Source organism: Maylandia zebra, linkage group LG3 (assembly GCF_041146795.1).
Source record: "Maylandia zebra isolate NMK-2024a linkage group LG3, Mzebra_GT3a, whole genome shotgun sequence".
Lineage (NCBI taxonomy): Eukaryota > Metazoa > Chordata > Actinopteri > Cichliformes > Cichlidae > Maylandia > Maylandia zebra.
In genome coordinates this window covers 59,016,228-59,034,400 of record NC_135169.1, presented here as the reverse complement: position 1 = coordinate 59,034,400, position 18,173 = coordinate 59,016,228, and positions in this window count along the sequence as shown.

Genomic DNA, 18,173 nt, shown 5'->3' with positions numbered 1-18,173 from the left:
TGAGGATGTAAAATCCTGGACAGGGAGGAACGCTGGTTTGAGGGCGGAGTCAAGGAGGCCATTTACGTGAAAAGGGAAAGACCATCTCTGAATGGAGGAGGGGGCCTAAGGGTACATCTGTCACCATCTTACATGCTGTGATTGCAGCCATTCCCCAACTCTCTGTGAATGGGACTCATGACCATTGATCAATGGTTGTTGATCAATGGTCATGAGTCCCATTCACAGATTCACACACAAATTTGCATAATTAAGATTAAGGAACTGACCTCACAGCCCTTTGTTCCTTCAGTGGGCTGGTTTCAGTCATTATGCAAATGTCCTGTTTATAAGATTGAAACCTGCAGTCAGCTGAGACTGAAGGAGTCACCTGGATGATGACGAAACGTTTCTCCCACAAAACGCTACGTCCAGATGAACAGAATCAACTTTTGGAGAAAGAAGTTGAATCAGTATTTCAGCTTTAAGAGAGTATTTTAACACAAACATCAGTCCTTCTACTTAAGTATGTTTGACACTTTGTTTACGCCTAAATTAACTTTACTGTTAACCAGTTTTCATGTTTCTGTAATCCACCAGTGTGCTCATGCTTTTTTAAGTGAAAACATATTTTTAATGATCAAATATAATTATGTTTGTTATTTGTGGATTTTAAATGTCCTTGACAGAGACAGATGATGATCATTATCCTGCACTGTGCTCTCAGGTTTGGTCGAGCTAGCACAAAGAATGGCTATGTTGAACTTCCTCCTGGGATCTACACTAAGAAGTGAGTCCAACATTAGCAGGGTCTCTTTCCTTTATCTGGATTCACTTTAGCATTCACAGTCACGTGAAGCTTGTTATTAACTCGATAAGTCAACCCAGGGTTTCAGCTGAGCGCTCACATGAAACATGGCAGCATCTGATCAATCATATTCATGGAGACGTGTATCAGCAACAGAGCAGCTGAGTTTGCAGAAGGAAGTCAAACTAAACCACAGGAACAATATGAGGAGATTACACACATAATAAAATACTAGCAGTAACACAGCTGCTGCAGACAAATCAGTCGTGTGATCGTGTGTGAGAGGAGAAGGACTGTAAAGGAGTTTGGTGTTAAAAGCTCTGTATGAATGTGGGAGACTTTGAAGGGCTTTAAAAAGGCCAATATAAAATAAAAGGCAGCAAAATTGCTGAGTGTGAAAGTCACCAGACTTATCAGACCTCTGTGATTAAGACCTGTAAGAACACCTGTTTGTACTTGTTGGCATTATATCAAACACACACGTATATTAAGCCTTTGTTTGAACTCTGGTTGAATTTGTTACTTTCAGACTGTGAAACATCACAGAGGCTGCAGCTGCAGATCTTTTATTCACCTGGAAATTTACTTTAAATGTTAGATGGAAAATGTATTGCTCAGTTTAACCAAAGTAAGAACAAGAATCCATAAACCTTCATAAAGACAAACATCTCCCAGAACATTGAGCTGCTGAAGTGTCACTGAAGGGAAAAACTATTTGTCCTCCTCCATCCAGCAACACCTGAAACACCTGAGTGGAAGCTCCTCCCTACACTGTGTTTGAAGCAAAGCACAAAGGAGACACCTGCTGGAGCAGCTGGAGTCCTACAGACACTCAGCCTCTTCACTACACAAACACCTCCTACAACATCCACTCTTTCCACTCTGACTGCTGTGTTTGTGGAAACACTCCAACACACACCGCTTCACATACCAACATAGAAATGTGTGAAAAAGAGCTGAGCTGATATTAAACATGAGGATTTATTCAGAAATACAGAGTCAGGAACAACATCTAGACACACATTACCTCTCAGCAGCAGAAGAACAGCCTTTAAAGTTTATATCAGCATCCTTCGAGTCGTTGCTCTTTAAGGAAACACAGCTGGGTTCAGGTCCAGGAGATTCTGGCCTCTTATTGATCCTAAAAGAAAAAGAATAAATGTCACAGCTTCATGAGACAGGAAGGAAAAACTGGAAATATTAAATTAAAGACATGATGAACAATCTCATAAAAATAATGTACTTACTCTTTGTCACATAACAGTCTTTTGTTAAAGTTTACACCAACACCCTTCAACATGTTGCTCTTTAAGGAAACACAGCTGGGTTCAGGTCCAGGCTCTGGATTAGTTTCAGGGTTATGTCCAGCTGAGCCTGGTACGCCCCACAGCTCTGGGCTTTAAAACAACACACACAGAGGTATGAGTGTGAATAATGAAGGAGCAGTGATGTGAGTGCTGAGCTGTGACATGGAGAAGAGTCATGGACAGTTAGAGATGGTCATCTCACCTCTGAGCTTTGGTCTGGCTCTCATGTTCCCCACACAGAGTGCTTTTAGAGGGAGGGACTCCCTCCTCTCTGTCCTCACACTGATCCATGCTGCTCAGTTCACATCAGCTCACACACACTTTCTACCTTCACCTGCAGAGGAAACACAAATCATTCATGTGCACATCAACTGAGAGCTGCAGAGGTCGTGTCTGATGTGTTGGACTAACATCCATCTGAGACGCAGCTTTCATCAGTTCACTACAAAAAGTGTCACAGAGCCCAGTTCAGCCTCCAAATCCTCCATTACTGTAGTCCTACAAAGCAGCAGGTCAAACATGGCTGCAGAGAGCAGCTTTATGTCAGTAACCATGTCCAGGACCGAGCTGACTGCTGTAAAATTATGATATTATTTTATGCCATGTTATACCCCTAATTAAAGATTGTGAATTATTATGTAGTTTTAGTTTGCATTATTCTCCTGAATTAGAAGAAGCTGATAACTATTGCATTAGTTAAACTGATTTGCATTACATTAAATTGCTGACTTGTTGTGAATGAATGATATTGTTTTATGATGCATTATATTGCTGAGTTATAAGAAATACTGTTCGCAGAAGGTTATTGTCTAATTTGTCTGAGTAGAAGAGAACAGAGTGTGCTGGAGTTTTCTGCCCCATTTCAGCAGGAGCAGATAAACAGGGAGCCAAGGTCGTAGCTTAGGCGCTGTGTGAGAGAGAGCATGTGAATGTTTAGGCTTTTTATGATAAGGTGGAGGCACCAGAGGTTATAAAAGTTTGAGCAATGCTCCACCATTTTGAGATTTTGAGGCTGTCTGCATCAGTCTCCATCTCCCACGTGTGTGATCATTAAATCATCGTTTGACTCAACCCGGCCGGACCAGTGTTGTTATTGTGGTTTTTTCTCTTGTCTCCATCCCCAATATTTTGAACCTTAACAGCTTGGGGGCTCGTCCTGTGGTATTGGGGTGGAATTTAAAAGTTTGGACGGTCCGAGGTTGTCGAACGGACAGGCACGAGCCAGTGGTCTGATGTGAGTGGACAAAAGCCGGCTTATCTAAAGGTAAGGCACTACCTGTTGAATGATTTCCAAAATGTGCCAAATTGGATATGACTAAATTAAAGTCTACTCACTGAAATTACTGGTAGAGTGTCTGTTTTGATTTTGATGAGAATCACCGTGTGGTATGCAGTTAAAGTTGCTTAAGAGTATTTAATGAAGTTGAAGAAATATGAAACTGTTCCCAGAAGTAACAGAGAATGTTGGGTTTGAGTCCCTGGATATTGAGCTGAAGGCTCAGGTAGTTTGGTAGGGAAATTAGGACAGAAACTGTTCCCAGAAGTAACAGAGACTGGTTAATAGTTTTACAAATTAGGACAGAGACTGTTCCCAGAAGTAACAGAGACTGTTTAATTGGTCGTAAAAAAGTTATCTTTCTTCGGTGAGACCCGTTATGGTAAAATTTCTCAAAATCGGTTAGGTGAAAATTATTATAGGACGGCAGCCCAGAAGTCTGCTAAGAAGCACATAGCCCGGGGGTTACGCCCCCTCCTGGCCGTGGACGCGCGGTCTTGACCTGTCGGCGAACAGGGGTAGTTCAGTTTGGCTTTAACTGTGGGGTACAGGGCATCCCGAAATAAGCTAGGAGTTAGAATCTCCTCACCGTTTTAAATGGTGTGATGTGCTTGTTTGGACAAAGTTAAATTGAGTTAGGGATTTAGAAGTTAGGTCAGAAACTGTTCCCAGAAGTAACAGATACTGTTTGATTGACTACAAAAAAGTTGGACTTTCTTCGGTGAGACCCGTTATTTTAAATTTGTCGAAATTTGTTAGGTGCTGAATCTGTCAGGCCTGTCAGTGATTGTAAATATAAGACGTCTTTGTAATATAAAATAATAGAGTTTTGTCTGAGCTTTGTGTGACCCTGTGTGTGACGTGCAGCTGCAGCACTGCGAGCTATTTTTAGACGGTGTGTGAACATGCAAATGAGCTGTGACGCGCACAGAGGACTTTGCTTCCTGTTTAGTGTGTTTTTGAGTTTTATAATTTTGATTTGCAAACAATGATACATGCCTGTAAGTAAAACGCTGATTTTGCTGATGATGATACTACAAATAAGGTGTTGAATGACTGGGGTGTGAATGATGTTGGAGTTTAAAGCGGAAACTCAGAGAGGAGTGTGTTGGGAGACTGGCATGTAGTCTGCAGTGCAAAGGTGGGCGTCTTGCCTGCTAGTCTATTTAACAGTGATGAAAATGATATTAAATAAATCTCTCAGTGTGTTGATACAGGTGGCTATGGGGCTGGACCAACTGCCCCCACAAGCACGGTGGCCGAAGCAAAATTATAGTAATGGACACAAACTCAGCAAGAATTAGCAGCTGTGGAAAAGACAGCAGCTAGCAGAGAATTAAAGGAGAAATTAAGAGAAGTTTTACACATAAAATTGCGGCCAACAGACTTGTGGAGGTTGGGAAGGCGCCTGGAGCATCACAACAAGAAGGTGAAACAAAAACACACACAAGCAGAGAAATGTGAGAGAGAGGCACGTGCTAGAGAAATGCCTCGTTTGAGAAAAAACGTTAAATTAGCCCATGTACAAACGCACATACACGCAATGAAGAAACAGCTTACACCCATGAACACGTGAAGATTTTCCAGCAAGTTTAAAGCAGTGAAACTTAACATACACCCGCCGTTACACAATAAAGTTTATCCACTACTAACAAATAAACCCTCTGGGTTGCAGGACAATAACTTAACTTCAAAAAAAAAAAAAAAAAAAAATCACAACCAGTGATTACACGACAAATTTAGTGGTTAATAAAAGTCAAATTGTGACATGTTTTCTTCTGATTGATTAATACAAGTGATTACTGAATGAAAGAAAATTCCATTTTTGTGCTTTAAACATGATCTTAAGAATTTTAACATGTACCTGTGTTGTCCTGTCAGCTTGGTGGGTTATGAGAGGATTATATGGTGAAAAAAAAAAAAAAAAAAAAAAAAAGGGGGAGAGAAGGCTGACACAGGGCCTGGTCCCGTTGTTTTTCCCCTCTCTGAGTAACACAGCCAATACAACATGATTTTCCTGTTCGTTTGTTTTTGTTTTGTTTTGTTTTTTTTCTCTTTATGCTTGATTACAGGCTGCTTTGTCGGCCCGGAAAAGCCAAGGCTGACCCTGGACTCCTGCTCTCCCCTCTACCATCTTTGCTCTCTCCTCTACCATCTTTGATGTGACCCTGACTAAATGCTAAAGCAGCTGGACCCACAACAACTTGAAACTGTCAACAGTGCTGCAGGAAAATGATCTCATGCAGCAGAGACGGAGAGCGGTAATCCAAGGCCCGTTTCACTACACGGGGAGATTTCTGTCAGCGTCTTTTCTTTCTGAGAAGATTGAGAAAGGCCCGGCTCCCACCACCGATTCTGACCACCTTATATAAAGGAACTATTGAGAGCATCCTGAGCAGCTATATCACTGTCTGGTTCGGGAACAGCACCATGCCGGACAGACAAGCACTACAGAGGGTTGTGCAATCAGCTGAGCGCACCATCCGCTCGGTGCACCCTGACCTGCACTCAATCTACAGCAGGCGGTGCTGGACCAAGACCAGGAAGATGGTGAAGGACCTCAGCCATCCCAACAACAGATTGTTCTCTCTGTTGCTGTGTACGTGACAAATAAACATCTGGATTTGGAAAACGAGGCACTCGCAAAGCCACCAGCATTGTGCCTGATTGGACACACCCCTCTCACACACTCTTTACATTCTTGCCATATGGAAAAAGACAGTTTCAGCTGACAGAGCTGTGACGAGACGCCCATCAAGCCCAGATGAAAAGTGAGGCCGAGCAAAACCATGCTGACCTTAACCACTCTGCATTAAAGCTGTGCAGGACAGTGACGGACCAACAATGACCATCGGGCAGCAAAAAGGGCGTGCCAGGGACAGGAGGAGTAACTGAGGTCACCTCAGAATGGACAAAACACCAGGAGAAAATAAGCTGAAGGCACAGGTGTCGGGGCTCGGCCAGGAGCTGACCTCTGAGAAGAGCCGAACAGCAGAGCCGCAAAAGGCCGTGGAGCAAAGCAAGGAAAACATCAATGGACTTAAATCTGATTTCTACGGAAAAGACTCTGAGGTTTCTGCCCTCAATAAGACCTCGAGGCATCAGAGCAGAAACTGAGCATGGCCCAGGAGGAGCTAGCTGAAAATCGAACCCATCAGGCTTGGAGTCCTAGACACCGGACTTGAAATCAGGCCGGAGCATCCTGGAGCTAGATGAGCAGTGTGATTTGTCCGGTCTGCTATGGAGCGAACGTTAGGGGGATGGCTTCCTGTCGCCTCTGCCGTCCTCCGATCGCTCAGCGTCCTGGGCTGCCCAGCTCTGGACTGAACGCTCGGGCCGAGACACCCAAACAACCATGGACTCCATTCCCGTGGAATGGGACCACGACTACGACCTCAGCCGTGGGCTTGAGAGTGCAAGAAGGGATCCCAGAGAGCCTTGAGGCCTGTGTAAAACTAACAGAACAAAGATTGAGGTCTTCCACTGGGGAGGTGGAAGCTGCAGACTCTCCTATACACCTTCTGGATGTCAGCCGTTCCACCTGCAAACAAACGGACAGCAGTCGTACTTCTGCAAGCAACAAACGGACATCCAGACAATTGAGCTGCGTATCAAAACCCTGAAGGAAGACCGAAGCAAAAGGGTCAAGTTAAGGAGGAGCGAAATAAGGAGAAGATGCTGGACACTGGAGAAAAGGACTGCCTCAATTGGGGCCAGAACCAGTATGGACAGAACTCTGAGCAGCAGCACCAATGGATGCAAACAGACTGAAAAGGGGGGCAGGACCCAGGGCACGCTTCAGGCCGTGGTTTACCCAGAACACTACAACAGGAAAGTGATGAACACAAACACCCACACAAACACACACATCTACATGCACCGACTCAGAGTGAAAAGAAACATACATATGAACATATGCACTCGTTGATTGAGGGAGAAATGACACACACACACACACAAATTAAAATGTTGATTCAATGAACTGAGAAGTGATCCACACACACACACGCTGATGCAATGAAGAATGCTTTACTAACAAATGCTGCACACAAACATCCAAATACGGAGTTGTTTACAACAGCAAGAACTGATTGATTATTTATTGCTTAAATGTATTTCATGCCACGCAGAGGGCATTTGTGTAGATTTAGAGGACATGGTCTGAAGCACTTTGATAATGAAAACAATGTCTGTGCGTGATGTCTGTTTATGGCTCAAAGCCTCCACTGAATTGTTTACTGTGCTTCACACAGTCTAACAAGGAGCAGTGGTACAGAGCGAAAATGATGAATGAATGGTGTGAGTTTTATTTCGAAGAGATTATGAAAAGGTTGTGTTGATTCAACTTAGTTGTTTACGTTTTTGCCAAGGTAAAGAGTTGGTGTGTAACTAGTGTCCACTATTGAGTCAAGTAAATCCAACATGTTTTGTTGGTGCAAAAAGGAGTTTTGGTTGATCTTTGGGTTTTGTTTGACACTAGGTTGATTCTATCAGTGAGGTTTGGATTGTTCTCTTTCTCTAAAAGAGAGAAAGATGGTTTGAACTTTGGACATGTTTGCAATGGGCCCCAGTATCTGTTATTATATGAGTGTTTTATTGTTTACGTTTGTTTTTGCTTTCGTTACAGTGCACTGAGATAAGAACATCTGAGAGGTGTGATCCACCGGTGGTGATATTTTGGTATTTTGTGAGTTCCTGATTTAACAAATCAGCTCTTTAATCCAGGCCTGAGAGATTGAACTTTAAAGCACTATAAAATATTCTTATTGAAAACAGTCGCAAAGTATTTTTTCTCCATGATTATAATGGGCTTGGGAGAAAATTGACTTATATGGGACACTGATCCTGAAGCCTAAAAGGATTGCAGCGAGTCAATCCAGTCCAAAGAAGGAAAAACAAACAAGGGGCTGTTTCCTTTAAAATGATGACGTCATCTTGCTGGTGATGGAGCCTCGAATAGGCTGCGCGTGAGACTCCATTATCAGCAACTTTTGGTATGAATGTGTGTGGATGTATGCATATGACTGACGACTAAAAGTCATGGACTGACGACTAAAAGTTTAACTGACTTGATACTGAGACAAAAACGGTGCTGACTTTAGGATTATTGAATGTCCACAGACAATTCACCCAGCCTGTAAAAGAAGGGTGGATGTTTTGTTTTGCTTTGTTTTGTCTGCAAGGACAGAAGAATGACAGAGACTAAAGAGCTGTAGCTTCACAGCAGTGTGAACTGCAGACTGAACCCTTTGGTTGCTAATTTTGAGCTACTGATGTTTGCATTAAGGAAATTGTGTTTTAGTAGCTGTGTTTTAATTAAGGTATTACATTATATTGTTGGGAATATTAAATGCTAAAGTGAAGAAAAGGTTTGATCCCACTCATGACTGAGCATGTTATTATTAACCATAGTGGGTCACTATAGAGAGTCAATTAATTTTAGAAAAAAACAAACAAACAAAAAACCTCCACCGAGGTCTATGAATAAGAGGGGAATGATAGACAGCCACACTCAAAATGGAGATATGTAATGATAAACACTGGTCCCCGTCTTTTGGGCGCTCTCTTGAAGTAGTCAACAATTTAAAAGTAAGATAAAATAATAGGGGCATGTGCTGAGGGGTGGTGCTGCACAAGAACAAGAGTAAAACAAAGAAAATATTGTTTTTAGAAGTGCAAATTAAAATGTACCATTACACTCAGAGGATCAATATGAAGCTTAATATTTGTTAATTTTGAATGAAGTACATGACTGGTGACTGTTCTGTCCTGAGCTTTTGTTTTTACAGCACCCGCTTGATCACACCAACAGTTTCTCGCCACCGAAGAGGGGTACTTGAAAAAAAATAAAGAACGGGGAGGAATATCATCAAAACTGGAAACAGGTAATCCCCAAAGGGGGTGATAATGCCATAACTTTCACTATGGTCAAATTCTCAAAATTTGACCCTCAAAAATTCTTCAAACATTTAGACACAAAGTGGAGATTTAGATAAATATAATGTCGTAAACCACATAAGCATGAAGTAGTTGATTCAATAAGATGGTGAAGTAACAAGCAGCAAAAGGTTGATCATGTTAATGGTGTTTATTCAAGGGTGCAGAGGAGATTATTATTATTAAAGACAACAAATGAAATAACGAAAAGTAGAACTGGAAAGAATTTGCGTTAACGGTAATAAAATCCAAAAAAGGAAATACTAACTAAAACTGTACTGAACGTTCACAAAACTAACTAAAATTAACTAAATTTATAGCAAAATGTGTTTGGTTGCATTGATGTGTGCGTGCCCTGCTATAGTGAAATTAAGGTAGTACGTTAGTCGAGTCGTCTGGGTTGCTGCTCCGTTCACCCGCAGAATCTGGTCAGGAAAAGTCGGGAGACAGCGCCAGAATAGAATTGAGGATGATTTTAATATGATTGTTTTGTAGACATAACAAGAGTCTTGTAGTGGAGAGGGACATAATGTCCTCCTGAGACCCAGAGAATAAGAAAAAACAGGGAGAAATTATTTTCGTTTTTTCTTTTTTCTTTTTTTTCTTTTTTCTTTTAAATGAATCAAGTGTTATTAAAATAACAATCTCATAAGATGAAGATCAGGGACCAACCCAGAAGTCACTGACACTTCACTAACTGTAAACTATTGGTTTAGGAATAAGTGATGGCACTGACCTTTCTATTTCACAAAAGTCAATTTATTTAGGATATCTGAGTAAGTACTGATTTTATTTGGAGACACAAAGGAACATTTGGCACTTCCCTCATCTCACATCTGTTTCATTGTTGTACCCAATCATTCTACAACTGAAATGCCTTGGACTGCTAACCATTTCAGGCAAGTGGAGTGAACCATATTTTGCTAGACTCTCATCAGATTGGGGCTTCCTTTTATTGATCTTTGGAGAGAAGTCTTCATTACTGATATTATTCAGGTCTTGTTCACATGTTTGTCCCAGGTTTCTCAGCCAAGAGGAGCTTAAACCCCAGATACTGTGAGTTCTTTTCACACGTTGAGATCACTGATAACTCTCAGCAACGACGTGATCTCGTAGAAACAATTAGGTGTTATGGATTCAACTATAATTGCGACACTTATTTTTTTACTTTACTGGAAAACATTTCTGCATTTTACCCATATTTTATTTTTAACTCAAAATCAAAATTCCAGATTCTACTACAGGTTGGTTTTGCACCAGATAGGACGACAGATTTCAGGTGGCCCTGTGTCTTTCTCTATTACATCTGCCACTGCATCTCGATAATCTTTGTGTGGCTTTTAGTGGGTCCTGACCCTCTCATATTTTGAAAAATCTATGTTTGAATCTCCCTTAATAATTGTGTTAAGAATTCTCTCCGCCTTTGTCAAAAGTTGGGTATTAGGAAAAAGTGAAATAAATATAAATATAAAGTCCCAATGTGTAGAGCACACATTAATAAATTAGCCATGTTCCCTGTGAAAGTAAATGAGCCTAATTCTTAAAGACCCCTCAAATTATTTACTAGATGTTTATTTTTTGAATAAAATAAAAATCTGAGTTTAACAAAACATTTTAATTGTAAATATCAAGCTTACCTTTCTTTCTTCCATAAAATGTGCTTGTGGGCACGCCACCCATTTTGAAAAGGTGGGAAAAACAATTGGCAAGGCCACACCCCCACACATGGGATATAATTTTAAAGGTTCTGTTGTCCTCTCTAAGAAACATCAGGACTTAGAGGAGTGGCAAGTAGAGTATGAGAGCTACAAGCAAAAAACTAAATGTGTACTACAGTGTGCAAAAATGAATTACTGGGTCATCAGGGGGTTATGAGGGACATTTATAAAACAAAAAATCCCACAAACCTTAAAAGTGCACTTGAAAAGCTCACACAAGAAGGTTAACCTAGCTTACCTAGAAGACCTCATCAGGGGGAGCACGCTCCCCCTCGTTGAAGAGCTCACCCACTTAACTCGCATCCCAAGAAAATAGCTAACCCCAGATAAGGCAGCGTGATGTATCCCGAGATAACAGGACTGAGACATCTAAATAAAGGTGTGAAACAATCGCCTTCAAAAGGTTATCAATTAACTTTAACCAAAATTAGGAACACTCGGTGCGGCAAGAGTTAATAGTTATTAGTCTCAACACCCAAGGATAATTAGAAGAGCATGATTGATATGATGCAACTGAGATTTTGTTACACTTAACTTTTGCAAAACACAAATAAAACTAAATTGAAACTAAGGATTTTCAGAAAATAAAAACTAGACTAAACTAGCAAAGAATTGGTAAAAACTAATTACAACTGGCAAAAAATTGAAAATCTGGAGTAGAAACTAAATAAAAGATAAAACCTAATGAAAATGGCGAAACGTTTAAAACTCTGGTGCAGAGATTGGCAAATCTGACCAGGAACGTTATAAAATTGATTGTCAGAACAGTCAGCGTTAAAGCCACTTTTGACAGTCCATACTAGGATGGCATTGGACATCTTGGGGGTGGAAAGGGGTTGGTGTGACCAAGGTGTGGTTTGGCTTGTTGTATGTATATTTGAGATCATATGGCTCTGGATGGACCAGTTACCAGGGCATGGAAGGAGGACAGACTCATTAAAGGAGGAGAAGGCATTTCCTGGGATTGGAGATCCTCTGGGTGAGTGGTTGATTAAAAGCATGCATAAAATAGAAGTTATCTGTTGTTATTGATTGGTAATAGATTGATAATTGGCCTCATTTACAGCTGTATTGACTTGTTGTGGACGTAGTCGACTTCAGGTTTAAACACTCTCATTAACAGGTTGAAAATAGTGATATTAAAGGAAGAGTATGCAGCGCCACCCTGTCAGACGCCAGTGATGGTGGAGCTCACTGATGAGTCAGGTGAGCTGGATTCATGGCTGATTCAAAACTAAGATCCCCCTGCTGTGGTCAGTAAGGGGAGAAAAGGGGGAAATAAAATCAAGAATAAAAGAGGCATTTATAAACGTTTAGGTGTCAAGTGAAACGGGACAAAAGGGGGTGTTATACTGTTATTTTCAATGTCAGCATTATTATTGTATGAGAATCATGCAACAAGCATTGCATCGATGATCATTTATTGAAGCTTTTGACCTTATACTAACATCTGTGTTCCTGTGATTGTTATAACCTCTGATGAATCTTCCATTTACAGGTGTTAGGATAATGATATAATTTTTCATTGCAGGTGTAATCATGATCATTTTTATACATATTGCAACTTGTTGCTCATTGTAGAGTTGTGCTCAAGTTATTAAGGGTTAAAAGCTACAGTCAGCGCGAATGTCTGACTGATCTATTGAGGGGAAAGGCTTCGAGCATAGAAGGCCGCACGCGCTTACAAAACACTGATATCATGTTATTCTTTGTGATCTTTTCTTAAATTATGTCTTTAAGGTTAGTTTAAATAGTGGCAGTTAATTAAACGAGATTTATTAAAATATTAAATACCTGAGTCAGAACGTTGCACGCGGATCACCTTAAGAGTCTGGGAAACCTTGTAGCTGCCTAACCTTTTCTTTGAATGTTCTAGCTCCGTTGATTTGACACATTGGAATGTGTCAAAAAAGGGGGGGGGGAGGTTGAGCTTTAACATCAAACAAGGATTATTTGAACATTTTATAACTTCATTTGTGTCTTTAATAATTTAAGAATGGTAAAGCTTAAGCTAATAGCGGTCCGAGAAGACGGACCTTTTAGAGAATCAGTGAAAAAGCATAAACTATCACTTTCATGTTTAATCATTACTCATTGAAATGAACTGAATAGCGTTTAGAAGATTTGTTAATTTTTGTCTTTTGTTAAAAAGAGGGGTTTCAATAATTTTCAGACACACCTTGCAAATGTGCTTATAACGAGTTGGCACTCGGCCTTTTGAAGGTCAGAAGCTTCGTTCGGCGTGACTGTCCGGACTGATAAAGTGTAAGAAATGCCTTGAGTGCGGAGGGCTAAATGCAAACACTGCTTACACACACATAAGATATGATTAGAATAAGTCCCTGGGACATTCTGAATGTTTTAGACCAATTCTGAATCACTAGAAGGTCAGTAGATAAGAACATTAGATTATTAGGGTTAGGAAGAGAGGTGTTTTGGTTTTCTGTCTCTTACAGAGAAAGGAACAGACACCAGACGAGGTCACAGAGATGCGAGGATCCTCCGTAGCAGAGTCAGACACAGTGACTGCCGAGACATCAACTGGGTCCAAGGGTCATGGCGTTTGGGCTCCAGCTAGTCACCACAAAAGGATGGATCCCATAAACACAGCAATAACCATGAAGGGGTTGGCGGAAATCCGGGAACACCAGACCAACGAAGTTCGAGAGGCTCTTGGGCAAAAAGGGGGACGCGTTCCTGATCTTTTTCTGGAGAATACACAGATCGTTGTTTGAAATCGGAGCAGAATAATCCCCTGATCTGTGTTACGACTGAAAGGTTGTCTAACCCCTAAGGCGGAAGAATTAAGAGCAGAGGATCACCCATCTGGACGACACTGGTAGCTGCAGCAATAAAATAAAGGTTAAGAGCTCTTCGGACAGAGGTTCTAGTCTACGTCTGAATGGTATCAGGGAACACCAAATAAAGCTGTGGGAGAACAGGGGAGTGTCATCTGGACCTGCTACTGTTGGAATCCTAGTTTTTCTTGCACCTGACTTGCGTAAACACAGAGGTCATCTTACATATGGTTTGCCCCTCAGGGGGACAAAGGACCTCAGGAGTGAGAAGAGATGAACCCGGCCACACTGGGCTACAGGGTGTTTGTGAGGTCATTATTCTAATGACCTCATCAGGGGGAATTGTAAAATTATGATATTATTTTATGCCATGTTATACCCCTAATTAAAGATTGTGAATTATTATGTAGTTTTAGTTTGCATTATTCTCCTGAATTAGAAGAAGCTGATAACTATTGCATTAGTTAAACTGATTTGCATTACATTAAATTGCTGACTTGTTGTGAATGAATGATATTGTTTTATGATGCATTATATTGCTGAGTTATAAGAAATACTGTTCGCAGAAGGTTATTGTCTAATTTGTCTGAGTAGAAGAGAACAGAGTGTGCTGGAGTTTTCTGCCCCATTTCAGCAGGAGCAGATAAACAGGGAGCCAAGGTCGTAGCTTAGGCGCTGTGTGAGAGAGAGCATGTGAATGTTTAGGCTTTTTATGATAAGGTGGAGGCACCAGAGGTTATAAAAGTTTGAGCAATGCTCCACCATTTTGAGATTTTGAGGCTGTCTGCATCAGTGTCCATCTCCCACGTGTGTGATCATTAAATCATCGTTTGACTCAACCCGGCCGGACCAGTGTTGTTATTGTGGTTTTTTCTCTTGTCTCCATCCCCAATATTTTGAACCTTAACACTGCTTACAGAGTTCATACTCTAACTGCTAGCTGCTCTGCTAGCTAAGCTAACTCAGTAACAGTGACTCTGACAGCAGTTACTGTGCAACAGCGGCCGAGCTCAGGACACATTCAGTGTGTTTAGTCTGAGTCCTGGACTCTGATTCAATGGATTCAATCCAGCTCAGAGTTTCATGTGTTCATCAGAATAAAATACATGTACTAATATAACAGAAGTAATGCTCTGAATGCAGGACTGTAATGGAGGATAAATAAGGTTTTTACAGCCTGAAAGAAACATTCAGTTCATATATTTGTAGACAGTGAAGCAGTTTTTAATACTGCAGCTGTTTCCTTCACCTGTGTGTGTGTGAGCCACACCTTCATGTGCTGCTTTAGAAATATGTGGTCTGACTGCTCAGACTGAGTCTAGGAGGAAAGTTCACACGCTGGAGAAAGTTTTGTTCCTAACTTTGTCAGAGTTCGGCTCCAAAGACAAAGAAGACGGAGCTCACAGTCTGTAGATGGTCCTCAGTGTGTGTGTGAAGCCAAGAAAGCACACAGGAGTGTGTTTATGTCAGCAAATCAGTGTGTGTGAAGAGTCTGAGGGAGTGTGTGAATGAGACTAAACACTGAAACCAACAGTCCAAGAAAAGCGTCTGGATTTCTTTAAGTTTAACTTAAAGAAGTCCAGACGCTTTTCTTTTTGTCTCCATAATGTCTCCATAATGCTGCAATGTTATCTACCCCAGAAACACTGTGCAGAAGCTCTGATGGTGACACAGAAAAGTCACAGTGGAGATACTTCTGTCCACCTTTGATTAGACTCATTATAAAAAGGAAAACAAAGTTTGAACACAGTCATGTTTCCAGTTCACTGACTTACATTTATTCCATGGACACTCACTCTAACCTGAAGCACAGCTACAACCCAACATTGTTGAGGCCTCATCTCCTCCTTTCCTGACTGTAGAGGTTAAATATGCAACAACCAACAAATAAAAGAATTTGGTTCATTTCAAAGAAACTCACACGGTGACCAAGTAAAGTAACCGTAGTAAAGGAGACAACATCCCGTTGATGGTGGGATTATTTGAAAGATTTGCTTTAGTCACGTCACCAAATGCAGTTGAACCACCCGTGGATCCATGTTTGACCATTCTACCACTCTGAGCTCTGCTTTTGAATCATTTTATTATTATCATCATTCATTTATTCATTCTTTGGAGGGGGGCTATTTCCTAATGCCGCCCTAATAAGCTGATGTTCAAGGGGAAATATAACAGAAACTCTTTCAGTGTTATTCATTAATAAATTAACAGATAAACTGTGAAGAAGAAAAAACTGAGATTTAAAGGAGAGAGTGAGAAACTTGATCATCCATCCTCATAATACATGTTCATCAGTATCTGCTGTGACCATACTGCAGTAATAACTACAAGTCTACATTTCTGTGACTGTTGATCAATCACAGCAGGAATCTGAGCTCATCTCTGCACACAGAGCAGCTTCAGCTCTGGGATAAACTGCTCGCTTCACGTCCTTCTCAGCTCACAGACACTCATCCTGATATTTTCCTTTAACATTTGATGGTATCTGGAATAGTTGGCAGTAATAAGGATGATTTTCTGTAAAATAACATTGATATGAGCCGTGAATTATTCGTAGATGAGCGTTAGATTAGTTTGATGGGTTAACTCAGAGAGCTGAAGATATGGTGGACATGCTGACCTCGCTCCGTGGTGTACAGGGCCGTTTACCCTCATGATTAATATTCACAATAAAAAAATGAGGCGAACATCATGAAGTCTGTGTGTGTTTCATAGTGTCGAACCACCTTTGTACAGTTAAACCTAACAGTTACTACATGACGGAAACACCAACGTTATTTCTTTTATGTGTTTATCAGGTCACGCTGATTATTGAACAAAAACCCAAACATCAGATGTTAATCGAATCTTTTTGCTCTCTCTCCTCCTTAAACATGTTTTTAATGTTAGTTATAATTCAGAATTGGTGACTGGAACACGTATGACACATACGAACATCAGGAAATAAAAACACGATAAATATAACCTCAGTAAATGAAGTCAGTGTGCAGCGGGGGTTATTACAGCTGTGTACCGGCCTGCGCTTTGTCGGTGGTAATAGCAGCTCGATTGCTTGCGAGGCGAGCGGGTCTGTCCCACGCTTTGCCGTGAGACTGGGCTGGGCAGACATCTCCGAAATCATCGAAGCACTTTTGCAAAAAAGCTGTATCTTGACAAACCGACCAGACATCTGAAGATTAAACCGCTACATTCTCGGCTAAAAAAATATTAAAACGGTATTTGGTGAGACACAAACTGTCATGGTCCCCGTGTCTGCCCGGCTGACTCAGGTTGGCTACATATGTTTCTTGTTTACATCTACCTCTCTCACGCTAGCTGTGTCTCGCCAGGGCGGAGCTCATTGCGGGCTCCCGCCCCTGGCCCTTGCACCTGAAGTTAATCACACATCTGTGGCTCATCGCCTAAACTCATCCACTACTTAAGGCAGAGGCTGGAAACATCTCGTCGCTGGACTATTGAGTAACCTCGGTAGTAAGCTCCGGAGTACTAGTCTCTTGTTGCCTTTTCGTATCGCTGACCCTTTGGATTAATCACTTGTTGTCTGTAAACAGGAATTCCGTTTCCCTGGAACCCTTGGTGTGCTGTGTTTTTTATGAAGTCCCTCGTGTGTGAAGAGCTCCTTTCCCGGATTTCCCTGTGCCCTGGATTCCCCCTGCCATCTCACTTGTATATATTTGCACCTGGTGTTGTATAGTAAAAAACTGAACTGTATTCTAGCTGCCTTGTCTGCGCTTGAGTCCATCCCACACACAAACACAAACAGGGTTTTTCAAAGTTCAGTTCTGTTAGTTTCCACATGGCAGTTGTTGGTGTGCAGTAACGCCTTCTAAAAACAATGGCCACCAGGCCAAAGCAATGGTTCTGACTCGATCAGCATTAACCCCGCCCCCTGGGTTTGATGGGTGAGGTTGACACATAAAATAAATTTATGGTGAGACCTGAAGGAGTCAACTGTGCCAAAATGAATTAATTAAATACACCATTAAATAATTATTTAAATGTGGCAATAATTAATTAAAACGTGAAATAATTAATTAATTAATTAAATGTGTCAAAAAATGTTTATTTAATTATTTATTTCCCATTTTAATTAATTATTTCAAATTTTAATTAATTATTGTCACATTTAATTTATTATTCAATGGTGCATTTAATTAATTCATTATGGCACTCCTGGTATTCCATACTGTGGTTGGGTCGACTTTACTATATAGATGTTTCACATGTTTCCATCTCAGCAGCCCCGTTGACAGATCACAGTATTATTACTTTTAAACTTAACCCTGAAAATAAAACGCAGTTTAAAAAAGATTACTGGAAATTAAATGCAGATCTATTAATTGATGACGG